This window comes from Chelonia mydas, chromosome 1 (genome assembly GCF_015237465.2).
Source record: "Chelonia mydas isolate rCheMyd1 chromosome 1, rCheMyd1.pri.v2, whole genome shotgun sequence".
In the NCBI taxonomy this organism is placed as follows: domain Eukaryota; kingdom Metazoa; phylum Chordata; order Testudines; family Cheloniidae; genus Chelonia; species Chelonia mydas.
Window position 1 is genome coordinate 52750978 of NC_057849.1, and position 27984 is coordinate 52778961.

General features: G+C 43.0%; 1 protein-coding gene across 1 annotated transcript in view; it reads right to left on the minus strand.

Annotated features, from left to right (window-relative positions):
- Positions 1-16342, minus strand: part of TRPC4 (transient receptor potential cation channel subfamily C member 4) — a 205563-nt gene extending 189221 nt beyond the window's left edge. Inside the window, exon 1 of the mRNA XM_007070901.3 lies at positions 15318-16342. The gene's annotated coding sequence lies outside the window, so the exon portion shown is untranslated. The remainder of the gene's footprint in view (positions 1-15317) is intronic.
- Between the last annotated feature and the right edge of the window lie 11642 nt (positions 16343-27984).

A 27984-nucleotide genomic window follows, 5' to 3' on the forward strand; every position in this document is an offset into this window, starting at 1 on the left:
ACACATCTTCCTGTGCATTAAGGAGGACATATTACCCCCACACAGGATAACTTGGACCAGCCATGTGCTTGGAGGTGAAGTGGGTTGGTTCCTTTCTGAGTTTTGTCGCATTGCAAAACAAACAGATGACAACATCACTGCTCCAAGGAGCTTATGAACTATTTTTGGAGTTGACAAATGATGAGGTGGCGGGTGACAAGACTAATTAAGGGCAAGGGAGGAAGGTCAAGGGCAACAAAAATGATTAAAGGTCTAGAAAACATTACCTGTGAGGGAAGATTGAAAACCTTGGACTTGTTTAGTCTGGAGAAGAGAAGACTGACAGAGGACATGATAACAGTTTTCAATGACATAAAAAGTTGTTATAAGGAGGAGGGAGAAAAATTGTTCTTAACCTCTGAGGATAGGACAAGAAGCAATGGGCTTAAATTGCAGCAAGGGAGGTTTAGGTTGGACATTAGGAAAAACTTCCTAACTGTCAGGGTGGTTAAGCAACAGAATAAATTGCCTCGGGAGGTGGTGGAAACTCCATCATTGGAGATTTTTAAGAGCAGGTTAGACAAACACCCATCAAGAATGGTTTAGATAATTCTTAGTCCTGCCATGAGTGCAGGGGACTGGACTAGATGACCTCTCGAGGTCCCTGCCGGTCCTATGATTCTATAATATCAACAAGAATACATGTTTATTCAATGTGGTGAATGCACAGTACGATGGGGGAAAGAAGTGTCTGTTTATAATAAAATCATGTGTTTGGGCTTGGGTTTTTTAGATAAATGGACAGAGTAACTGGGTAGACTTCAGTTCCGATTCTATCTTATGATCTGGCCTGTTTCCACCACTAACAGTAAAGGGGCTGGATTCTGGATATGTAACTAGCTCATGGAGAATTTCCTTAGTAGAAAAGAACTCCTCACTGGCATAAAGACAGCAGAACCAGTTCCTGCATCAGCCAGACAGCCCCCCACCCTGTTGTAGCGGCTATGTCCAGGGAAGAGAGGGGGCATGTCAGGGCTGTGGTAGTGCTCCACTCCCTATGCTAGCCCTTCAGACCATCTGTCAGGAGCCTAAATTATAGCAATCCCTTGATTATTCTTACTCACACTGGGGTCTGACGGGCACAGAATCAAGGAGACACAACCAGCTTCTGATAGCTTCCCCCACCTGTCTTCTGTACCGAATGGAACTCAGATACAGAAGAGAGCTGAGTTCTTACTTAGTAAGCATGTTATAAGCGCTGTGGAAAAAATAGACCTTCAGGAGAATTTAGAGAAGAGTTACACATTAGAAGTTTAGTTACACATGAAGATATTGCAGCAATAAACATACTGTATAATCTCCAAGCTCTAAGCATTTGGTATATCTGGCCTCAATATATAAACAAATATGTTCCAATTTAAGACCATTAAGTTAAACAACCATGAATGAAAATATTTCTATTTAAGTGGAGAGACCAAAATATGGCATTACAATTGTGCTGTGCTTGACTTCATTTCCCCATAAAAGAAAATGTGACTAGCAGTTCGAGCACAGAAATTAGAATATGGATTCTATTCCTTCCTCTCCCACTGATTTGCATTGGGAGATTTTAGGGAAACTGAGACTTGACAAGACCCCCCATCAGTTAAAAATGGATATAACATATGCTTTACATCAGTGTCATAAACCTTAATTATTTTATAACACTGTAGGGTCCACTTACTAAAAAAATTGCTTTAAAATTAAAAAGTATAGAAGTTTGGACATTGGATTGGCCTTTTTGATGGGCATCTCTTTTTCTAGGAGGGTGGGAAAGTTAGCAGCTCTTTTCTATAGGTAGTCCCTGATTTTACACAAGATCAGACTATCCCTCTCTATGGTAACTAGCTGGTATTTGAAGGCTCCATGCAGAATTTTTTAGCCTAAATTTTACAGACGTGAATACTTTGCAGGTTCAACCACTCTATACAAATAAGTTAAATGTAAAAAACAAGCTGATTATATCAGTATAAACAACATTTTTAAAATCTGGTATTGTTGGCTGACTGCAGCACTGCTTGTCTTAAAGGATTATTATCCAAAATGAAATCCAACATTCTCTCTCCTAGTTTAAATAAAATTGCATCTAAACAAAATGCAAATGAGATATTTTAATTCCTCTCCAACAGAGGATGCCACAGTAGTCAGCAGTCAAGTTTAACAAGAGGACTTACCTGGAAATGATCTATTATGAACAAGCAACTCCACATAGCTAGAGATAAAAGCAAGGATATCACCACCTGAGAACCCAAAGATAATATTTTTAGCTGTAACCAAGTATTCAGTGGCCTAAGGTAGGTTGTAGGGGGGCGGGGGAAACACACTCTTGAGAGCATCTGCAAAGGCTAGACGCCTTTGCACATAGGCAGACTGAATGCAATGTAGGTAGTGCAACTCTTCTTTGCAAGAGGCGGGATTTGAGCAGCCAATGCAGGGTCCACGCTAGATCTGACTGGATAATGGTGGAGGGGGTGGTTCCATAGAAAATTTAGACTTTTTAATGAGTCTGAGTGCAGCTGAAAACTTTCCAGTTGGGGTTTTTGATGAAAAAAATCTGAAGTTTTCTTAGATGGTGCATAGTCTTTGTGTTGGCACTTTGCAGAGGGGTGAATTTCCCACATACGCACAGAACATCACATTTTAGTCTAGCTAACCTGTCCTCACATGAATTTTAACTCACTCTGAGAACAGATGACAGGGTGCTTGCACTCATTTGGTATGCTGTATTTACAATGCTATGGTTAAAAGGCCAGACCCTGTACATCTGAAGTCAATGGGAGTTTTGACACTAGTGGGTGAGGATCAAGCGCATCCTGCAGAAGAGGACAGGACTCTGTCACTGATTTAGTTTGCCTAGGAAACAGTTGGCCTGGAAATCCCTTTCCACAGCTTGTGGATTTGTCAGCACAAACATTCTTGCTGAAATTCTCTGTATACATATTTACTATACGTGAGTTTTGAATCAGACACAATATCCCCCAAAATGCACACACGACCATTGCTGTTAATTCAATTCCCCTATGGAAAATGTAAGTGGGACTTTCCCACTTTTTAAAAAGGAAATGTTTTAATAAGAAAATATTTACTAACAAAAAGCAGCTGTATTTACAGCATTTCTGTTTTCATAATGAGTTGCCAGAAGTCTATAGCAATATAGAAGAAAATGAAATTGTCCTAGGACTAAGTTCGTGCTGTGTGGTCCAGTACACTTCTTAGATATGACACCAGTTTTCTAGTCTACTAAAGATAAAATACATGCTGAGTAAGGAATGCCTTTACATTTTTCTCCCCAGACAAGGCCAATTAACATTCTAGTTTTTGTCCTGACCTAGAGAAATGGGTGCAAGGAAGATAAGGCAAATCTTTAAATCTGCATTTGGTCAGATAATAGTGACTATTTCTCTTCAATGTAGATCTTGCTATTGACATCCATGCCTTTTTCATTTTCATTTTGGATAACTACAGTCTGCTCTACACATAGGTAGAGTTGAAGATCATTTGGAATCTATAGCAGATGCAGAATGTGGGAATTTATCTGCCTAAACATATTGACCATATAGGAAAAATATATCACTTCTCCAGACACTACATTGGTTTCTTCTTCACTTCTGGTTTCAATTCAAATTGTTGGCCTCATTCTTTAAAACCCTATATGGCTAAGGTCCAGCATACCTAAAAGACCTCCCCTTCCCCGTCCAAATCCACTGCCATGAAGATAGAGATGTCCAATGGCTTGAGTTCACAGCCTCGAGATTTTAATATTTGGCAGCTGGTTGTGGTGGGTTTCAGTGCAGGGCCTTTGATTGTGGAATTCACTACCGATTCCTTGGTCTGACAGAACCCAAGTATGCTGGGCATCATACTAAGTAGCACAGCCGTCTGTTTTCCTGAATCATTCACTAGGAGTGGGAGCAGATGAAATGAGTATCATGTTTATTTGGATTCAAGGGTGGAGATTTTATTTTTGTTGATTCTTAAAATTGATACTTGGAGCATTCTGATTTTTAAATGTTGTACATGGGTATTGGGCACGGTCAACCCTGGGGTGCCTCCTTCTGGCTGTTCTGGGAAGGAGTTCCTTCCAGGTCCAACACCCCCTTCTGTCACTCATTCATGCATCCTGCTGCCTCTCTCTCTCTCTCTCTCTGTGACTCAGGGTCCTCTCTCTTCATTGTATTGGCCCTCAGCCAGGTCACTGTGTGTTATTCCCTTCTGGGGGTTATAAAAGTCTGTCCATCCAAAAATGGTGGTCTTCCCCCACACTGCCAGGACTGTGCCACTTCCCCAGTGGCTGGTAGGGGAACCTGGGCCCACTCTTTACTCCAGGTTCCACCTCTGGGTCCCTCTAATCAGCAGCCAATGTCGGCACCATCTAAACCTTGCTGCCATTTCCCTGAGCTCTGCCCCTATATTTCCTTCCTTTCCTCCAGAGCCCTCACTGTGGCCTCCTTCTGCTGCCAGCTTCCTGGCTTTATACTAGCCACTTCAGTTCTTCTCAGCTGGGTTCCATCATCATTCAGGGGTTACACAGGCCACCTCAGCTATGGCTTATCTGGTTAATTGGCCCCTTCTCAGCCTCATCACCCCCTTCTAGGCTAGCATGGGGGTGAACACCCCATCACAGGCAAATTTTCAGAAACTGAAAACCAACAAAAGCCATGCCCACTTTTTGGTCTATATGGCCTGCAGCAGGTTTGAGAGCATGCAGAGGGTGCATAACCATAAAAGCTGGCCAGTCAGGGCTACTTAAGCAGAGTAGATGCTTGTGACTTTGCACCATTTGTTCACGAGACTTGGTGAGCCAATGGTCTGCTTCTTGAGATGTACATAATGTGCCCCCTGAATAACTTTGTATGAGATTTGGACATTAGAGAATGTGGGGAGAAAAGTGAGAGGTGAGTTTTAAGTGTGACCACACAGTTATAAACAATGGGTAAAATTTCCTTTGGCAGCTCTCAAAGGTTGGGAAGGGAAGGGATGAACCACAGGTCTGAACTCTGGTTCTAGGTTGCAGTAGTGGTAGATTCCATCTCCCCAGCTGCTCTGGACCCATGACCCATACAGCCTGGATGCTCTGGTTTTATGCAAGTGGAAACAGTTTCGCTTAGTGGATGTAAACAGGAGATCTGGAGTTAAGGTTGTTTTTGGCAGTGCTCCTCCTGCTCACTCAGCAGATCCACTTTTGCATGTGAGATATTTGGCTGACTGTTGAAATAAAAGCCACACGCTTACTTGATCAAAGTTAGGGTTGAGAAGGAGGAATCACTTAAATATCCAGGGATATCTCCAGCTATCTTTCATGTAAAGACAAATAGAGAGAAAATGCCAGAAAGGGTGAAGATGAAAGAAGAGAGCCCAAAGAAATTGAACCTTCTGGGAATTCATAGAGGTGATATCTTGGGATGGAGAAGTCACCACTAGACACTAAAACAACAGTTAGATCACAGGGGAGATCACCACAAGGGTGGAGCCAGTCCAGGAGAATGGAGTGCTGGGGCCTCATAGACTCTACCGCAGAAAAGCCTAATTAAAAAAAAATCATACTTATCAGTTTCCCATTCATTACCATAGTATTTGAGCACCTAATCCAGTATACCGTAGACACAGGGAGATATGTTCAGACAAGTGTAGCCTGCCTGGCTCTAGGAATTATTTTGGGGAAGTTCTCTGTCCTGTGTTATACAGGAGGTCAGACTAGATAATCACAGTGGTCCCTTCTGGCCTTAGAAATCTATAAATCTATGAACCCAGGAAGCTTCCAGAGCTTCTGGCTCACAGATGCAGAAGTTAGCTTTGGACGGCTCAGGCTCTCGACCATTTGATATGAGAAAAATTAAACCCAGAAAATGTTCAGAAGCTCTTTTCCTAAAATCCACTTTCAAAATAATTTGGAAAGAAAGACAAATCTTATTTTATACCCACTTATTCTGTGACATTTTTAGCACACCTCTTGCACTATCTGAATAAGAAATACATTTTTTTAAAAGTAGAAGCAGCACTTCTGGAATTTTAAGCTGTGAAATGGCCCAGCGCTGCAGGGATGAGAATGACCTACACGGAGGTATATTAATTACTTTTCTTCTCTGCAGCATCCTGATAATCTTTCATTACCTTGTAAACCTTGCTGTGCAAAGTATTTAACTCCTATTTCAGTGCTTTCTTACCTTGCCAGTTTCAAGTTGCATTAGTCAAACATTTAACGTACCTAGAAAGGATTTCTGCCTGGATGTCCCTTACTTTTGTGTTACAAAAAAGTAGCTTTCATTTATTAGCCCTTTATGTGTGTTCACTTTTTAGAGCCTTTTTATTTACAGTGTATTAAACCACAAGGAACTGTTCAGCAATATCATATCTCAATAAGCAGAATATAATCAAAGTCTATGTTAAATCACTCAGATCAGAGCTAAGGCAGAAGTCTGTCTTTCCTCTGCCTCAACCAGTCTGGGGCTTTTAAAAAAAAAAGACTGGTTTTTAATACCATACACTGATGCAAAATATGGCTACAAAGCGGTAAACTAAAAGCAAATTTCCATCTTAAATCTAAATTGTCTTGCTTTTAGTAATTTTAAAACTTATGGCTGATGAAACAGCTATATTGTAAACCAACATAGCTTGGATTTGAAATCACATAGAAGACCAGAGATAATAGTACGTCTGACAATAAATAAAGCCATTATGTGCTCTCATCTGAGTAGAACAACTGCTGTGAATGCCTCCCCCCTCCATTCTTGTTTACTTTGTCTCAAAATATGCTATAATTAAGCCTTTTCTAGCTGCTTCCATGTTGTCTTTTCAGATCCAGTGCAAATCTGTTTCTTTTTTGAATTAACATTTGAAAAGGGAACGTAGCCCTGAGGAAGTAAGGGGATAATAGCACAGCCTATCTGGTCAGGCGTCGCACAGACTGGTGATGCGCAGGACTTTCCCTGTTGTTTTGCCAGTACACTCCAATCCCGACCTGCAGCACTTCAGCTGCACCAGTCCCATATATCTTCCTGAGAAGAGGCTGCTAAACAACATAGTGTTTGGGGGATAGAGACAAATCTCCACAGGTGTTGGACAAGACAAACTCACCTTTTACTTGCCACCTAAATTAGGATTTAAACAGATATCTCTGGAAGAGAGGGGCTAGTACTTTAGCTCTCTGGGCCACATAGCTTCGTCTACAAGTCATCTTGAACAAGTACTTGATGGGTTGGCCTTAGTGGTCTAACGCAAACTAACCTTTATTAAAAAGGGAGTGCTATTGCTCATTATCATGTGTGTTAACAGGCAACATATTTTGGCCCTGGCATATTCAAAATGATGGTCACAATCCTACCAGGTGAGGAGCGTGGCTCTGGCAGTGTTGGGCCTTAAGTAGGAAAAGGTACTGAGGGACTGAATGCTTTCTTCATGGACTGTCTTCTGAAAAGGGAGACCAGCTACTAGAAGAAATGGTGTCAGCATCAATAGAAGGAGAGTAGCGTTGAATTTAAGAGACATCCATCTGTATGTTTTGATTGTCTTTGAAGTAATCTCTCTGTTTGACAATCTGAACAGAAAGGAAAGATATGGGGAAAGATACAGCAATAATTCTGTCTTAGGGCCCCGTCCTACACCCTAAGAAGTTTTGCCAGTATCTTCCATGGATGGGGAATAGAATCCTTAAATTATTTTGGTGATGAAACCTAGGGTCCAATCCTTCCTTTTGTCTCAATAAGGTCTACAGGATCAGATCCTAAGAGTTATCCATCTTCTTTCTTTCTTCTTTCTTCTTTCTTCACAGAAAACTGGCTGCTGTGGTGGATAGTGCTATGTTATACGAAATCTGGATATACTGTGTAGGCAAGTTTGTTTAAACTATTCAGGTCCATTCTTTCCATAAAGGAATCAATCTAGGAAGTGAAATGTCCCTTACCACTAGAGTATTTAAGTGCCTGATGAAGCATGCTCTAATAATTTTTTTTTTTTTGTAATGGGATGTAGGACCTACACTAAATAAGAACAGCAATTCTGGGTCAGACCAATTGTCCATTTAGTCCAGTATCCTGTCTTCCGACAGTGGCCAATGCCAGATACTTCAGAGGAAATGAACAGAACAGGTAATCATCAAGTTATCCATCCCCTGTTGCTCATTCCTAGATTCTGGCAACTGAGGCTAGGGACATCACCCCATCCATCTTGGCTAATAGCCATTGATGGACCTATCCTCCATGAACTTATCTAATTCTTTTTTGAAATAAGTTATACTCTTGGCCTTCACAGAATCCTCTGGCAAAGAGTTCCATAGATCAACTGTGCATTGTGTGAAGAAATACTTCCTTTTGTTTGTTTTAAACCTGCTGCCTCTGAATTTCATTTGATGACCCCTACTTCTTGTGTTATGAGAAGGAGTAAATAACACTTCCTTATTTACTTTCTCCACACCCGTCATGATTTTATAGACCTTTATTATACCCCACCTTAGTCGTCTTTTTTCCAAGCTAAATAGTCCAAGTCTTATTAATCTCTCCTCATATGGAAACTGTTCCATATCCCCACTAAATTTTGTTGCCTTTTTCTGTACCTTTTCCAATTCCAATATATTTTCTGAGATGGGGTGACCACATCTGCATGCAGTATTCAAGATGTGGGCATACCATGGATTTATATAGACACAATATGATATTTTCGTTCTTATTATCTATCCCTTCCCTAATGATTCCCCACATTCTCTTAGCTTTTTTGACTGCCACTGCACATTGGAGGGATGTTTTCAAACAACTATCCACAATGACTCCAAGATCTATTTCTTGAGTGGTAACAGCTAATTTAGATCCCATCATTTTATATGCATAGTTGGGATTATGTTTTCTAATGTTTTCTACTTTGCATTTATCAACACTGAATTTCATCTGCCGTTTTGTTGCCAAGTCACCCAGTTTTGTGAGATCCCTTTGTAACTCTTTTCAGGCTGCTTTGGACTTAACCATCTTGAGTAGTGTTGTATCATCAAAGCCTTGAGGTAAGTGGGATACCGGGAGGAAGCACGACCAGGAGAGTGAAAAAGGGGAGGACTCCTGCCTCATACAGAGAAAGTGGGACAATCAGCGAGTTATCTTAAGTGCTTATACACAAATGCAAGAAGCCTGGGAAACAAACAGGGAGAACTGGAAGTCCTGGCACAGTCAAGGAATTATGATTTGATTGGAATAACAGAGACTTGGTGGGATAACTCACATGACTGGAGTACTGTCATGGATGGATATAAACTGTTCAGGAAGGACAGACAGGGCAGAAAAGGCCAGGGAGTTGCATTGTATAAACGAGAGCAGTGTGACTGCTCAGAGCTCCGGTTTGAAACTGCAGAAAAACCTGAGAGTCTCTGGATTAAGTTTAGAAGTGTGAGTAACAAGGGTGATGTCATGGTGGGAGTCTGCTATAGACCACTGGACCAGGGGGATGAGGTGGACGAGGCTTTCTTCCGGCAATTAACAGAAGTTACTAGATCACAAGCCCTGGTTCTCATGGGAGATTTCAATCACCCTGATATCTGCTTGGAGAGCAATACAGCAGTGCACAGACAATCCAGGAAGTTTTTGGAAAGTGTAGGGGACAATTTCCTGGTGCAAGTGCTGGAGGAACCAACTAGGGGCAGAGCTCTTCTTGACCTGCTTCTCACAAACTGAGAAGAATTAGTAGGGGAAGCAAAAGTGGATGGGAACCTGGGAGGCAGTGACCATGAGATGGTCGAGTTCAGGATCCTGACACAAGGAAGAAAGGAGAGCAGCGGAATACAGGCCCTGGACTTCAGAAAAGCAGACTTTGACTCCCTCAGGGAACTGATGGGTAGGATCCCCTGGGAGAATGACATGAGGGGGAAAGGAGTCCAGGAGAGTTGGCTGTATTTTAAAGAATCCTTATTGAGGTTGCACAAACAAACCATCCCGATGTGTAGAAAGAACAGTAAATATGGCAGGCAACCAGCTTGGCTTAACAGTGATATCCTTGCTGATCTTACACACAAAAAAGTTTACAATAAATGGAAGATCGGACAAATGACCAGGGAGGAGTACAAAAATATTGCTCAGGCATGCACAAGTGAAATCAGGAAGGGCAAAATCACACTTGGGGTTGCAGCTAGCAAGAGATGTTAAGAGTAACAAGAAGGGTTTCTTCAGGTATGTTAGCAACCAGAAGAAAGTCAAGGAAAGTGTTGGCCCCTTACTGAATGAGGGAGGCAACCTAGTGACAGAGGATGTGGAAAAAGCTAATGTACTCAATGCTTTTTTTGCCTCTGTCTTCACGAACAAGGTCAGCTCCCAAACTGCTGCACTGTGCAGCACAGCATGGGGAGGAGGTGACCAGCCCTCTGTGGAGAAAAAAGTTGTTCAGGACTATTTAGAAAAGCTGGACAACCACATGTCCAGTGGACTGGATGCACTGCATCCAAGGGTGCAAAAGGGGTTGGCAGATGTGTTTGCAGAATCATTGGCCATTGTTTTTGAAAACTCATGGCGATAGGAGGAGGTCCCGGAAGACTGGAAAAAGGCTAATGTCGTGCCCATCTTTAAAAAAGGGAAGAAGGAGAATCCAGGGAACTACAGGCCAGTCAGCCTCACCTCAGTCCCTGGAAAAATCATGGAGCAGGTCCTCAAGGAATCAATTCTGAAGCACTTAGAGGACAGGAAAGTGAACAAGCACAGTCAGCATGGATTCACCAAGGGCAAGTCATGCCTAACTAACCTAATTGCCTTCTATGATGAGATAACTGGCTCTGTGGAGGGGAAAGCAGTGGATGTGTTATTCCTCGACTTTAGCAAAGCTTTTGATACGATCTCCCACAGTATTCTTGCCAGCAAGTTGACGAAGTATGGGCTGGATGAATGGACTATAGGGTGGATAGAAAGCTGGCTAGATCATCGGGCTCAATAGGTAGTGATCAATGGCTCCTTGTCTAGTTGGCAGCCGGTATCAAGCGGATTGCCCCATGGGTCGGTCCTGGGGCCGGTTTTGTTCAATATCTTCATTAATGATCTGGAGGATGGCGTGGATTGCACCCTCAGCAAGTTTGCAGATGACACTAAAACTGGCAGGGAGTGGTAGATATGTTGGAGGGTAGGGATAGGATACAGAGGGACCTAGACAAATGAGAGGATTGGGCCAAAAGAAATCTGATGAGGTTCAACAAGGACAAGTGCAGAGTCCTGCACTTAGGACGGAAGAATCCCATGCACCAGACTAGGGACCAAGTGGCTAGGCAGCAGTTCTGCAGAAAAGGACCTAGGGGTTACAGTGGACGAGAAGCTGGATATGAGTCAACAATGTGCCCTTGTTGCCAAGAAGGCTAACAGCATTTTGGGCTGTATAAGTAAGAGCATTGTCAGCAGATCGAGGGATGTGATCATTCCCCTCTATTCGACATTGGTGAGGCTTCATCTGGAGTACTGTGTCCAGTTTTGGTCCCCACACTACAACAAGGATGTGGAAAAATTGGAAAGAGTCCAGCGGAGGGCAACAAAAATAATTAAGGGGCTGGAGCACATGACTTATGAGGAGAGGCTGGGGGAACTGGGATTGTTTAGTCTGCGGAAGAGAAGAATGAGGTGGGATTTGATAGCTGCTTTCAGCTACCTGAGAGGATAGATCTAGACTGTTCTCAGTGGTGGCAGATGACAGAACGAGGAGTAATGGTCTCAAGTTGCAGCGGCGGAGGTTTAGGTTGGATGTTTGCAGGGGTGAAAGTGAGCCGGTAGGGGCCGGTACTTTGTACTGGTAAGAACTGCACCGGCCCATACCCAGCCCACATTAAAGCATTGCCGCGGCAGCACTTTAATGTCCCTGCCCCTTTTGCCTCCCCTGTCAGTGCCCTGCCGGTAGGGTCCGTACTGGCCGGGCCACCAACAGAGTGGGGGAAGGGGCAGCAACGTTAAAGCGCTGCCGTGGCAAAGGACCATCCTTAAAGCGCTGCCACAGCAGTGCTTTAATGTCACTGCCCCTTCCCCCTGTTGGCAGCCCTGCAGGTCGGGTCCGTCCCAGCAGGGCCACCGACAGGGGAGGCAAAAGGGGCAGGGACATGAAAGCGCTGCCACAGCAGCGCTTTAAGGATGGTCCTTTGCCGCCGCCGCGCTTTAATGTTGCTGTGCACTCCCGTCGGCGGGGCCGCGGCAAAGGACCCTGCAGCGCTTAAACGTTCCTGCCCCTTTTGGCCCCCCCGGCTGCTGACAAAGGGAGCCGCCGTCAAAGGGAGCAGCTGCCCTGGGGCCGGCGATTTAAAAGGGCCCGGGGCTCCAGACATCACTGCCGCTACGGCAGCAGTGGCGTCCGGAGCCCTAGGCCCTTTAAATCAACACGGGAGCCCGGGGCAGCGCGGGCCAGCCGAACTGGAAGGGCTGGCTGGGGGACGCTGACCCCCCCAGGCCCGCCCCTTCCACCCGAGGCCCCGCCCCTTCTGGGGGCCGGAGCTGTCCCACCCCTACCGGTAAGTGGCCTCAGTTACTTTCATCCCTGGATGTTAGGAAAAACTTTTTCACTAGGAGGGTGGTGAAGCACTGGAATGGGTTACCTAGGGAGGTGGTGGAATCTCCTTCCTTAGAGGTTTTCAAGGTCAGGCTTGACAAAGCCCTGGCTGGGATGATTTAGTTGGGGATTGGTCCTGCTTTGAGCAGGGGGTTGGACTAGATGACCTCCTGAGGTCCCTTCCAACCCTGATATTCTATGATCTGCAAATTTTGCCACCTCACTTTGTTTACCTCTTTTTACAGATCATTTATGATTATGTTGAATAGGACTGGTCCCAGTACCGACCCCTGGGGGTCACTACTATTTACCTCTCTCCATTCTGAAAACTGACCATTTATTCCTACCCTTTGTTTCCTATCTTTTAACCAGTTACTGATCCATGAGAGGACCTTCCCTTACTTTGCTTAAGAGCCTTTGGTGAGGGACCTTGTCACAGGCTTTCTGAAAATCTAAGTACACTATATCCACTGAATCACCCTTGTCCACATGCTTATTGATCCCTTCAAAGAATTCTAGTAGATTGGTGAGGTATGATTTCCCTTTATAAAAATCATGTTGACTCTTCCCCAACAAATCGTGTTCATCTGTGTGTCTGATAACTCTGTTCTTTACGATAGTTTCAAGCAATTTGCCTGGTACTGAAGTAAGGCTTACTGGCCTGTAATTGCCATGATCTCCTCTGGAGCCTTTTTTAAAAATTGGCGTCTCATTAGCTATCCTCCAGCCATCTGGTACAGAAGCTGATTTAAATGATAGGTTACATATCACAGTTAGTACTTCTGCAATTTCACATTTGAGTTCCTTCAGAACTCTTGGGTGAATACTATCTGGTCCTGGTGTTATTACTGTTTAACTGTGTACATGCTATATTACATAGAGTTTATGTGGATGCATTTATCATAACGAAACCATCCTTCTCTGAATATATTGTCTGAACTCTATTTTGTGGTCTCTTTTATTTTAATTTTTTTAGAAGTGCCTACTAACCAGAAAGCATTTTGGAGTAGCATTTCTATTTACTTCTAGCTAGAAGATATTTTAGTTCAGGAAGAACTGCCACTACTTCTTTTATCAGGCACCTTTGGATAAATATAAATTTCAGTTGCCATGCGAACACAGACTCACTCATTTGATTCCAGTAAAACAAACAAAAAAATTAGTGACACTGCCTTGTAAAATATAATAACAATACAACAACAAAGCTGCAGGTCTTGCCAATCACAGTGGATTTTACAATTCAACCCTTACTTAGTATAAATTTTCTGTCAGTGTTTGTTTAAGGTTCCAGAACATCAACTGCTTCTTTTCAACAGAATTATGACTACTGTAAAATAGCCAAAATATTCAGGAGCTTGAAAATGTAAATTCAATGCACGGGTGAATTCCTTCAGTCAGTTTGTTTACCATATAAGTCATTATCAGGCTCATTTTCATCATGTTCATTTGCCATCAAACTCACACTCTCTCCTCACACCAGATTCTCTTTATGTTTTTTTTTTTCCAGGATTTTATAGTAGCAATGGTTAGTAGGAAAAAATTAAATTAAAAAAAACCCACAATACTTTAAGGTTGAAAAAATACAAGATGTACCTGAAATTTGCTGCACTTGGTGTGTAGCTGTTCCCCATCAACTTTGATTTTCAGAACTGTAACAATGTTTAACTTCACAATGTCAGGATAAATAGGAAAACTGATGTGTCAAAGCTTCAAAGACAGATCAGGGGAAAGAAGTAACTCTTCCTGATAGCAAGCTGATAGCAGGATAAAGAAATAGCCTGCAAAGTTGCTACTTGTCTCGAAATTACGTCCTACTAAAACTCCATTGTGATATCCCCATGCTTTTAGCTGATAAATTATTATTAGAACACTAATCACTCATCCTTTCCTACGTGAAAATATGCTGTTACTGAAGTGCTGCAGTTTTATTACATCATAGTTTCAGAAAGTTCAGCATGCCTAAAAAAAGAAAAAAATGTCCTGTCAATGGCCGTACAACTGCCTTCCAAGAGGTTGAGTGTTAGCAGTTACAAGGTTGGTAACTCATGAAAAAATATTTTGCTATAGCCTGATAGTTGTCATAGTCAAGCACTGTACCTGGGGTGGGGTGGGGTGGGACCAAATGTTTTTTTTTTCTGAAAGCGCTGTCTGATGCACCTCCGTAGCCAAATAATAATATATGTGAGCGAAATTCAAAGTCTAAAATGAGACAAAGGTGATTTCTGATACACTCTGAGCCCTCACCTGAACGGCTGTGGGTCACGGTCCCTTAGCTGCTCTCCGCTATACCTTAAAGGCACATGCACGCTAACTCTACAACAGTCTCTGTCCAGTTAAACAGCTTCACTCGCCTTCCGGAAAGCCCTGTCTCAAAGAATTAGCCTTCTGCATAAATCCTTTGGTTTACATTATGAGCATCGCAAACGCAACCCCCCCGATTCTGTCTACCAGCGACTTCTGAACCACCTAGTCGTCGTCACAAAACTGTTTCCCTTCCGTTTTTTTCCTATACTCAGTTATCCTGCAGGTGTCAGACTTCACTTGCAATAATCCAAACGATGGCACTTTCTACAATGTCAACAATTAAACTGATTGCGATTAAAAAAAAAAAGCCACGTTTGTTATGTAAAGCGGGGGGGACGGGGACCTAAATGTTGCTTAATGCTAGGTCCAAGAGGGTACAAAACCCCTGTAGTCACCGCGTGCTTTTATTTGGGCAAAAGTTGGTTAATTCCAGTAATTGGTGGCGTCTCTTAAGAGGAACAACAATAAAACCAAAGCGTCAAGAAGAAAATATTCCAAAATGGGTGAGAACTTACTTGGTTTATATGCTTGCGTTGCTATCCAGCGTTTTTACTTCAACTGTTATCAGGACACATTTCAATTCCATTTATAAATTAAATCCATTTAGGATGGTTTTGGTTTTTTGCAGTCGCCCACCTCATCCACTTTTCCCCATTTCTATGTTATTCTCTTCATCTTTCAGACACGCTCCCCCAATTCAGGTGGTCTTCAACACTTCCACCCAAGGAGACAGCGCCTGTAGCTTCGCTTTAGTGCAACAGATGAGTGGCAAATTCCTCCCGGGCTGTTTATTGTGGTGTCTCATTACTCTTCCTGGGAATCCCATACCGACTGGAAAAAGTAACAGTCCCTTCCCATGCAATGTTTCCCGTTGGAAGAGAAACTGCGAGGCATGAACATCAGAGGGAAAAGAACACAAATAAGCTGAAGTTGATGCTTTCCTGCCCAGGAGATCCGCTCTTCGGTATTAAGACACCTCTGCCACAGGAGAGATACCTCTCACAGGAGATCACCCCTTGGACTGTCTTCGCGCTGGTTTCTTCTGTCAGCTTTCCCGCACGATCACTTCTTTCTGTCTTTCCCTCCTTGGTGTGTGGCGGAGCTGCTTCTCCTAGGGACTTTTTTCTTTTGGTCTGGTGGGGAAGCACCGTAAATACCTAAAAGCGCCGCCTGCAGGATAATCAGGGGATCATACTGAAATCCCCACCGAGGAGCAAAACCAGCTTTCTGCAGGCTCCGTTCCAATGGAACACAGGGTGCAGGTGGCCTCTTGCAGCCTCTCAGCCACCCTCCGCCTAGAGGCATTCCTCGCCACTTTGGCGTGACCCTTTCCTTTCTTCTGAAAATGTTTTAGGCTGATTTTTTTTTTCTATAAAAACGTCCAGGAGTGAAGTCAGGCGTGAACAACCAACAATCAATGTCCTTACACCTTTCAGCTGTGCGCCAAGAAGAGCGAAAAGGACTGGTTAAAAAAAATAAAGCACAGAAACAGCGACCGACTCAAAAGAAACCCTTCTGTGACAGCTGAATGGACAAAGCCCTGAGATGCACAACGAAAACACAACAGCAAACAATCGTTTGGTTCTCTGCCCCCCCGAAAAACAAGGGTCGGTGCAGTAGTATCAAACTCTACAATATTTGCACTCAGTATTATGCATTCGTATACTATACAGTATAAAGGTGAGCCAACCATCCCCAGCTGCAGTAACATCGCACCTTGTAGAAGTGTAAGATTGTTTCAACTGCTGCTTTCTTTTGAGAAGCAATAAACCTCTGGAATAGTTTCTCTCTTAGCGGTAGCTAGCTAGCTGCCTTCCTGCTGTGTGTGTAGAATTACCCCGCTGCGGACCTTCTTGACCCGTTACCATTTCAATGGAAGTGCGTGTGATAAACTTCAGCTGAAAGTGGGGCTGTTCTCTTTTAACGCAGGAACTGTCACTTTTCCCGCGAAACTCAGATACCAGAGAAAATCGCAAAAAGAAAAGGAGGACTTGTGGCACCTTAGAGACTAACAAATTTATTTGAGCATAAGCTTTCGTGAGCTACAGCTCCCTTCATCGGATGCATGCAGTGGAAAATACTGTGAGGAGATTTATATACACAGAGAACATGAAACAATGGGTGTTACCATACACCCTGTAAGGAGAGTGATCACTTAAGATGAGCTACTACCAGCAAAAGGGGGTGGGGGTGGAAGAAAACCTTTTGTAGTGATAATTAAGGTGGGCCATTTCCAGCAGTTGGCAAGAACAAGGCGGGGAGAATAAACAGGGGGAAATAGTTTTACTTTGTGTAATGACCCATCCACTCCCAGTCTCTATTCAAGCCTAAATTAATTGTATACAGTTTGCAAATTAATCAGAGCTCCTAGACCAGGGGAAACGGGATAAGTCACCATTTCCCTACATCTTTAATCAAAATGAGGACAATACCTATAACACCAAGTTAAACCCGTTAGGAATGAGACAATGTGCAGAAGGAAGGAGTCCATGTGCTTAAGTCTGGGTTTGGGTCCTGAGGAGAACAGTGTGCCCTTCTGTACTCTACAGGCGGAAAGGAACACAGGCAGACGAGTGTCAGGTACATAGTTACATTGCTTAACTTAGCTTGTGCCCTCAGACTCAACCATCATCCTAGCCTGCCTGCTTAAAATCAAATCCCAGCTGATTCTAAACTCCTGCTCAACTTGCAGAAAGAACTTCTACTGTAGCCAGTACAGCGATTAAGGTGAGGAAATCACCACACTTCCATGGTAAACAAATAATAAAAAAGCCTGCCTTTGCATAAAATATATACAATATTTCCTCTCTGTTTTTTAAGCAGACCTAGAATTCGCACCACAAACCCTACATGAAGTCTTGGTGTTTCATTCTGCGTTAGCTCATCCATTTAGAAACACAGTTTGTTTGTTTTTCAAAGCTCACAACCATGCGTGTTCTAACATTGCTAAAGTCTTAAAGGGAAAGGCCAACTAGCCAGCCAACACTTCTTGGAAGTATTAAAACAGCATGATGACATAAAGCAGCGCCTGGGCACAGCCATGCTGCAGAAGCTATTCATCAGGAGCGTTATGTCAAAGACTGGGGTCAACCTGTATTTATAAAAAAAATCAGTTGTGTTTTGCTTCACCAATAACTAGCTGAAAACACTTAAATGCACTTCGACCCATTCTTTTTGCAGACTGCAGATCCCTGGAGATACAACTTTCTGAAAGTCCCTTCTAGTGCTAACGGGGGAGTTGCACGCGGGCACTTTACAGATGGTGCAATGCATTGCCTAGAATAAACTAAAACCCAATGTCATGGCAATAGGGGCATAGCTCAGCGCTGACCTGGGACCCCCTCTGCGTCTTTTTGGATGCGTCAGGCACTTGATCTCCAATAACCTGACAGCTCTCTGGACTGACCAGGCAAAGGGAGAGACAGATGTGGGTGGAGTTAAGACAGGTCCTGTTACTCCCAATTCAGAACCATGAGAGTAAAGAGCTGGTCTGGTCAGGACTCCAACCTAACTCAACCCTGCAGACACAGCTCCTGATGGCCGCCACCAGCGGGGAGGTGACAGTCCCAGGCACACTCCAGTCCAGTGGTGTGCACAAGCTGGTGATGGCAAATAGGCTAAGCCAACAAATGTAGGGATGCATGCTCACTGCCGGGCACTGTGCCACAGAAACAGAGGGCTGCCTGGCTATGCTCAGGGTCTCACTTCCTCCATTGTCTTCCTGCCCAGTGTTCAGTATGGTGCTGGCAGAGGTGGTGCCCTGATAGCCACTCATCCTGCTTGCATCTCAGGGCTCTCTCGAATCCTATGGGGACTCCCAGTGCGGGAGGCCAGCCTCTGGCAATGAGCTACACAACTGCAGATTGTCACATTGAAAATAGAGAAAGGAGGGGATTGCAACATTTTTTTTAAAGGGGGCGGGATTTTGTTGAAAACAAACATCAATGAGCAGCGTTATTAAGGGCTGCAGTTTGCACACGCTCTCCAGCCCCTAGGATGTCAGCACAGACAAGGGAAATGATGGTGGTTTCATGCAACATCAAATGTTGACCAAACCTAGATCTAGCTGACACAGTGATAAAAATCCCTATGCAGCTCTACTCTGCTGCTTCCACCAGGCTAGCGTCATGCATTGGTGCTAGACCACTGGTGAGGGAATTGCTAACATTCTCAGTGGAGAAGTAGGCAGTGGGGATCTTATCATGCAAAGAATAGGGCCCCTGGGAAGTTGTATGAAGCAGCAGGCAATGCAGAAACACAGCAGTGGACCTCTGCCTCATCCTTCACCTAATATGCTAACTGGACTGATGAGGTCAAGGTATATTGGTCCAAATTCAGCCATGCCAATAAGCAGGTCTAATTCCTCTGAGGCCAATCAAGTTGCGCCTGCTTACGTCCAGGCTGAATTCAACACATTACTTCCTAACTATATAAATTACATTTGGGAGAAAGATATCAGTGCAAAGACAGTCTGGGATGAAGCATGGAGGGAAAATCATGCCACTGGACTGGAGTAGAAGTGCTAACTTAGAATGGACATCAGGGCATCACCATGTCAGAGCAGGTCCAGGTGATACAGTGGTAAAAATGCCTGCACACATTGTACATTTGTGCTTCAGTCTTTCCTAGCACTGGGGGTGCTGCACTGGAACTAGACCAAAGGTAGGAATACGGCTTCAAATTCTTCGTGTAGAGAAGGCCATTGCCTTCAGAGGTAGTTACTCTTTACTTGCAGGAGGGGAATAGGACCTTTTTTTAAATCCATGTTCCCATATTTTATCTTAAAAGAGAGAGAATTCTATTTTGCACATATGAAAGGTCTTTAATTTATCACTTTCAAAGAGACCTTTAATGATCAGTATTCCCTTGTCTTTGCATGTGTATCAAAGTGAGATTTCCTATTTCCAGGGATGAACTGAACCATGTGGGGAGTTTTTTAAGCCAGTACAGATGTGCTTTAACAATTTTTGGCATTTTCCATATCATTACCTCTTATCAATCCCCTGTGCATCTCGCCAGTGACTACCATTTGCAAAGAAGTTAATTTTCAGGATAAAATCCTGCTGGTCTTATTCCTATGGGAATTTCCACTGAAATTCAAGGAATTGCTCCTTTGATTAAGGTCAGCAGGATTTGGCCCTTTTTGTCTTTACACATCTAAATGAAGCTGTGCTATTTCTAGCATATGTCTAGGTGCCAGTTTTATCATTAGTAGTAATCAATACGGCACACAAAGCAGAGTTATAGGGAAGACACTGAGAGGCCAGTGTATATGCTGAGGCAATACAGTTTGTGGGGTAGCAGCCTAGCTGGGCCTGCATTCCTAAGCCCACAATGTTACAAGAAATCAGGTCCCTCTTGAACCCTGACCCTCCTTCTCAAGTTCCACTCCTCAGGATAAAATCTCCTCAAAACACATTAATATGTTAGCTGCTGATCACTTCTGATACTCCTGGTCTTATCGGATTTTATGTATTTGAAATACCATCCAAGCTGCTTATTTTTTCTGGTGCCTGAAATATGTGTAACTAACACCGGATGTATCACTGGTTTTGTTTCCTGGACTCATAAACAGGCAGAAACCAGAGTTCAATGAAAGTTTGCATTTGTGTAGAATCTGAGAATACCAAAGCACTTAATATTAATTAATTCACCTCCCAACAGCACTGGAAGGCAGGTAAGAATTAATGGAGCAGATCTTTACAGATGTAAAGCACCAGAGCTCTACCAAGGGAATCAGTGAAGCTGCATCAGTTTACACTCACTGAGGAGATGGTCCATTATCTTTATATGACAGATGAGGGAAACTGAGGGATAGAAAAAGTTAACCCATGACTTGCCTAATTTCAGGTGGGAAGTCCATCACATAGCCAAGAATAGAATGCAGGTCTAATTCCCATTCCTGTGCTTTAATGTCAGGATCATCCTAGCCCTTTGTATTAATAAAGACATTTCTTATAGGGGAGATGAAATTTAAAAGGGATATAATGTGAAATTCTCCCTAAAATGGAGATTTATTACACAATAAAATGCATTATTATGCATCAGTATAAATGCATTTTACATTTTCATTGGTAAGCCATAAAGGAGGAAGTTTTCCTCAGGTGTTTAAAACATACAGATAGATCTATTACTATTATGCAAAATAATACAAAATGCAAAATACTATGAAATACAATACTTATCTCTAATTGCAGTGCAGAGCTTTTCTATCTTTATTTCGGAGGCTAAATGATTGAACAGAATAGAGATTAGCATTTCTGCTCTTTATTAGTCTAATTTCTGAAATTCATAACAAGTTAATTCCATTAGTTCTATTGTTACCTGCCAGGCATTTCCACCAACCATAGCCCTTTTTGCGTGGGGTAAATTGCTCTAGCCAACCCACATCAGGCCTTCCATATTATTAACGCTCTCTCCTCCACGCAGTGTACTGTATTGCCATTTCTGTGCTTAAATGCAGATTAGGGCTCAAAACCAAAGCCTTTAAAATTGCATGCCTGTGAAAAGGTCCTTTTTAGTGAATGAATAGACACCATGGAGCAGGATTTGTCAGTGTTAGGGGAGTGCTTTTATTATACATATGGAAGGACTTTTCTAAATAACATTATTTGAAAACGGTTTGGAAACATTTCACATCCTCTTACTGCTTGGCTCCCTCTGTGGTTGCCCCAGGATTGTCAGACTCTTCGAAGGAGAGGACTTTTGTGTGTTATGTTCTCAGGGGATTTAGTTCTGTGGGCTGAACCTGGGGTTAAGCTGCTATTTAGTTTTATTTTTTTAACTTGACAGGGCACCTAGCTCAGGATAGAAGCCCTTTTTATAACTGTAGAAATCCAAATAATAAGATTAATATTCAGCAACCAATGAGAATCAAGACATTGGTTTTTCACTGAATCCAAACTAGGTCAAAATGGTGAGCCTCGGTGGAAGGCTGTTGCCATCAAAGTGGTTCTGAATAGTGGAGTCCAGACACTTAGCATCTAAACATACCTGCAGTCATAAATTATTGAGCAACCATCCTCACTCCATGACAAAGCCCTAAGTGTATGTCTACATGGCAATAAAACACCTGAGGCTGGCCCATGTCAGCTGACTTGAGCTCACAAGGCTTGGACTGCGGGGCTATAAAATTGCAGTGTAGACATTTGGACTCACTCTGGAACCTGGGCTCTTAGATCTTCCCCTGTTGCAGGGTCCCAGAGCCCAGGCTCTAGCCCAAGCCCGAAATTGGACATCTACATTGCAGTTTTATAGCCTTGCAACCTGAGCCCCACAAGGCTGACTCAGCTGTCTGGTGTTTTATTGCTATGTAGACATACCCTTAATGGCTCAGGACTTGGCTGCCTCTCTCCCTGTGCCATGCTGCTGTAGCTGAGATCCCCGACGATTCCCCAGCTGTAGTGCTCCTTAATACAAATGAGAAGGAGCTACCGGTAGGGTGTTCTGTGTAATGGATCACTGTCTTTAGAACTCACTTCCTTTTTCCTCCTCCTCCTCTCCCTCAATTCACTGGTGTCCAGGTCTGCTAAACTTCTGGCTGTGCTACAAATTACTTGGCTTTTGGAGGAATTGAGGTTGATTTTTCTCCTGTTAGCTATTGATACTTGTGTGTTAAAGTGCAATGATCCTTACAGAAACTCATTGTACCCATAGGCGCCAACTCCATGGGTGTTCCAGGACTGGAGCACCCACCAGCAGCTCCCCACCCCAACTCACCTCCTCTCTGCCTCCGCCTCCTCCCCTGAGCGCACCGCGTCCCTGCTTCTCCCCGTAGCTCCCAGTGCTTGAGGCCACAAAACAGAAGGCACGAAAAGAACAGAAAGGAGCCCAGTTTCCCAGAGAAGAGTGGGACATGACCCTAAGCAGTAATATTCTCCCCTCCCTCTAATGTGGAAGCCCCTCTATATCATCTCAGTGCATTGGGGACCCGTGGTTTAATGTGTATGTGTATGGGGTGGCAATTAGTAGTAGGGTTGTGTTAGCTCATTTTTCCCTCTTTTAATCTAAGTTAATTTTTGGGCTACATTTTCAGAGTGGCCTCCTAAATTCATTCCCAAAATGGAATGCCTGCCTTTTCATGTCTTTATATGTGTTCAGTTTTGAATAACCAAGTTTTTGTGTTTCTAGAAAGTGGGATTTATATGTGCAACCAAGATTTATGAATGAACCAACTTGCACTCTCAAATATTGCTTGCATGAAGAGATTTGAGGATTTTCAGTATATACAACTCGGGAACAGAAATATAGACTCTGATGCTGCAAACTGTGGCCGACCAGGGTGGCTCTTTTCACAAGTGCCAGGTTGTATCAATGTCACTGGGATTCAGGCATGTCTACACTACAATAAAAGACCCACAGCACAGCTGTGGCTGACCCAGGTCAGCGGACTCAGGTTGGCAGGTCTTGGGCTGCAGGGCTAGAAAGTGTAGATGTTTGGGCTCAGACTGGAGCTCAGGCTCTGAGACCCCACAATGGGGGTAGGTCTCAAAGCCTGGGAGTCCAAGCTGGAATGTCTATACACTGCTATTTTTAGGCCTGCAAACTCGAGTCAGCTGTCCCGGGCTCTGGGGCTCTGGGCCGGGTTTTTTTTTATTGCAGTGTAGACATGGGCACAGAAATCCACTTGCATGGATCAGCTTGTAATATCAGGACATTAAATGTTCTTTTTGACAATTTGATTCTTAATATTTAATTGGCAGTTAATTTGTTGAAACAACATGCGCATTTTTACACACCTATATCTGAAGCAATGCTAGAAACTGTTTTGGCTTCAAATCTTGTACTATTTGTAATGAAAGTGAAAGGCAATTTTCAGAGGAGGGAAAAATCAACATAGGGATTTGTTTTTTGATTGGGGCTAATAAATTTGAAAATGCGTGATATGTTTCTGTATGTTAGTAGAATATTTTCTGCAGCTGGCAAGATAATAATATTTCACTCTTGACTAACTTTGAGACATTTTGCAAAATGTTCTGCCTTTTCAGAAGAAGGATGATCATGTGGATGGGATACTAGACTATGAAAAATGAGGGCCTGAAATCTGGGTTCTGTTCCCAGCTTGCTATATACTTCTTGTGTGACCACAGACAAGTCACTCAACTTCTCTGTACCTTATCAGGAAAATGGAGATAATACTTCTCTGCCTCATAGGAGTGCTGAGAGAGGCTACATTCACTCTGTTTATGAGACCCTCAGATACTATGGTGGTAAGTATCATAACAATACCTACACATAAAGGGAATTTTCTCACTCAGATTTGGTGTGATTTGCCTGTAAGTATGGACAATTACCACAGTAATGACTGCATTTCAGAGGACAGTACTTAATCTCAATATATATATATATTTCTTCATACACATAAAGAGTTAACAGCTGTACATTGCTATAAGGGATCCCTGATAGTCCATCCTGTTATTCATGTGGAGATGCACATGGTGATACCCCAAGAGCCATGTTTAATAGGTAGCTTTTTTAAAAGCAAGTCTTTTGACAGCAGTAGGAAATGAGGAGGCTGTGAGGAAGATATTAATGGAGATTTAAAAGACAAAAATTGCTTTCAAATAGCAATTGTGGAGTAATATCCTTTGCTTGTTCTTTTTCATTTGTTTGTCATTGGATAGAAATGAACCAAACAGAACCCAGTCATTTTATTAATAATAGTTATTATTTCAGAATACCGCAGGTAGCTTTGTGAAATTTTCACAGTACAACAGCAAATAATCTCCTTGATTTTAATATGTTTAAGACATTATTTAACCTTTTTTTTGTATTTTATGCTGAAGAGATACTGAGCTCTACTACACCATGTCAGATCTCCTACACCAGGAAAATAAAATAACATGTTCCCCAAATTTTCAGGCCAATGCACAATGAGTAATCTTAAAGAGGTTATTTCCACTTATCTGAATTTAGAATTCTAATATGTCTCCTATGTAATATTAGTATACATTGCATAGAGAGGAGAGGGAAAGAGAGGAGGGGGAGAAAGCCTGCAGCGAAGAGGGTTATATTCTATCAATTGTCAGATACGTAGCACATTTTCCGTGGTATTATTCTCAATGAAAGACCGATAGATGGTGCTGTGGAGACAATTTGCAATCATTGTACATATGTGTAACAAGCCGCATCGTTCTGTTACTACACATCTACATGACAAAGGAAGGAGACTTGTGAACAATTCACTGTTTCTACTCTCAGACACACACACACCATTAACCCCTATTTATCAAAAACTCCCACACAACTCTTAGAAAGAGATTCATTAATGTAACACAAGATATGTTTTCTTGCTCAAGGGTGCCTTGTAAATACTTCTGTCATTATACAGTATTCTGTTTTTCATTATACTGACCATACAATTTCCAAATAATTCATTCTTACTCTAATTCCCATCAGTTTCCCCAGTATCTGTCCAGGGGCTAAATTCTCTTCCCATTTAAGTAAATGACACTTCTGCTAATAATTTCAATGGAAACAGGATCAAGCCCCCAAGTTTGTCCCTTGCTAGTATCTAACCAGTCACCCCAAATATCCTATCAGTGTTTAGTAGCATTTTCTCATAAACAGCTCTTCTATTTCTAATACCAGTCCTCTGAGGGTCTGATTCCACCAGATATTCATTTGTGGGTCCCTGCTCTCCTGCAGAACCCTACTGAAGTGAAGCATAAAGGGTCTAATTGCATAGTCCTCCTTGCAGAATCAGGGCTTATACTTCCCTGTCATTTCATCAGTCCCACACTTCCCCAGAAGTGCTTTATACAGTCCTCCAGGCTGTCGTTTAACTATTTCCTGCCATAAAGATGCTGCTTGGTAAAGCTAGAAGTGGAATTCAATGTCTCTCACAATTCCTCCTGCCTTATCATTCCTGTCATAACTGCTGCTCTGCTTCTTCTTCCAGCACTCGGTGCCGCTGGGTGTTGCTGATAAACCTGAAGCAAGTAATGGCAGGGAGAGGCGCATTTGTGTTTATATTGGATAATAATGATTTTCTCTCACTGTAATTTTATTTCAGTTTTTCTGTTTAATAACTTATGTCAATACCAAGGGCTAGATCTTCTCATTTGTATGCAGGCAATAGTCTGAGGAAGTGGGGCCTGCAGCAGATCCAGTCTGGAGCCGGTCTTTGGGCAACCTAACAAGTACAGCTGGCCTGTAGTAGGCTGCCTGATTGGCTACATAGCCTGATTGGTTGGAAGAGTCGACAGACCAGCTCTTAAGCCCAGCAGCAGTAGCAGGGTGGCTGCTCAAAGGCTTTTCCATGACTGAGATAGCCCCTGCCTTGCCCTGCTCCAGGTCACCGAGTCCTGACTGTTGGCTCTGATTTCTGACGTTGGCTCTGACCTCTGCCTGTAAGCATAGGGTGCAACTGCTCACACCCTGATGACTGGCAGATGGGCTGTATGGAGATGCACCAACTCCAGAGAAGCCAGGGGAAACACGGTGCCTCAGGAATACAGATAACTCACAGGTAGCACTGAATAGGAGAGGAGAGATGTATTTTGTACAAACCCTGTACTGAGTGCAGAACACAGTGCAGCCAGCCAGCTCTACCCGCTCCCTGCCTCTCCCAATGCAGTTTTCCTGTGTGCAGCCCTGTTCTTGGTGGAGCACAAAAACAATGATGAGGCAATGTAAGGCATCTGTGTGTTTGGGGTGGAGCTGGGGAGGATGATGGGAGGAAATGCCTGCTTCATTCTACTCCTCTGTGACTGCAGCATGGCTAAGAACAATCTCATCCTGAATGTGGCACTTCTTATGTTATCACCTCCCTGTTTCTTTAATGTAAAGAGTCTATCGATCTCGTGTTTCTTTTCTCCCTGGTGACTGCCCATTCCTCCCTGTGAAATGAACCCTGTGCTTGATTTTCTTGATGATTTAGGCACAGATTTCCCCCCCCCCCCAAAAGAATGCAGCTCCCATTCAGAAGCTTAAACAAAAGGGCCAAATGTTCCAAAGGGCTCAGCCCTTAGGAACTCCCATAGAGAGCCATAAGAGCTGATGGGAGCTGAGCATTTGGTAATATCTGTCCCTTATTGTCTGATGTTTGATTTGTTCTTCAAATGGTGCTAAATTTTGGAAATCATCTGAGATATAAGCAGGAAACCATAAAGATGTGCTCTCTACTTGTGTGAGCTATGAAGACAGTCGGTGAATACGTGTTTTCTTCTGGGTTGACAGCAAATATATTTCTGTAAATTTAAAGTGACTGAATGACAAATACAAATATTTTAGAAATAGAAAAGGTCTCTATAGAGAGAAAATTAATCTACAAAGAGAGAAAATGCTGTATGACTCATGGGAGCTCAGTAATTAGAATAAGTGATTTTTCTATGTCTAAAGCAATTTCGAGGGTTTTGGCAAACTACTCATCATTCTTAATGCCAATAATAAAACCTGAAATTCTTGAAAGTCATAGTAATTATGGGTTATTTGCACAGATGCAATTACACAAGAGAAGAAATATTTTCCCCACCCACAACGCTCCCTAAGTACAGAGAGGAAAACTTACAGTAAGTCATTAAGGGATGCATTGTGCCTTTAATGAACAGCCCAGTGTTGGGGTGGTGGTAGGGAAGTGAGCTGCCCCAAGGGAAGCTTCCTGAGGCATTATATCTGAGGCAGAGATGCTATTGAATGCCAGTGGGCATTCATTGCTATGGTTTTGGGGCATTCATGTTCTCGGCCAGTTCTGTCCTCTTTTGCCTTGTCCCCAGGCTTCAAGGAGACCCTGGTCTATGAATTCGCAGTAGAGGGAATCTTGGTTCAGCTTACCTGTCTGGGCCTCAGCCTTCCCCCACGCTGATCTGCAGTCTCCCTCTGGGCACAATTTTGATTCTGCCACTATTAATCAGATTGGAATAGATCCCTAGCTGTTGCAAATCCATAGTGGTGCTGTTATAACTTACACCGGGTACGGATCTAGCCCACTGAGTAGTTCTTACTTTGACTCATCCTATTGATTTCTGTGGGGTTATTCATGGAATAGGATGCTAGTCAACAGGTGTAACGTTGGAAAATTTTGGCCTTAACCTCTGCTTCGGTTTACCTGAAAAACTGGTTATGAAATACTCATTTGCTTCAAGGCATGTGGTCAGTGAAGCTGGATGAATGCTTCATATACATAGCCAGGATTATTTATTCTCATATTTAAGTGTGTGCGCCTGAGTTCCTTGAATATTC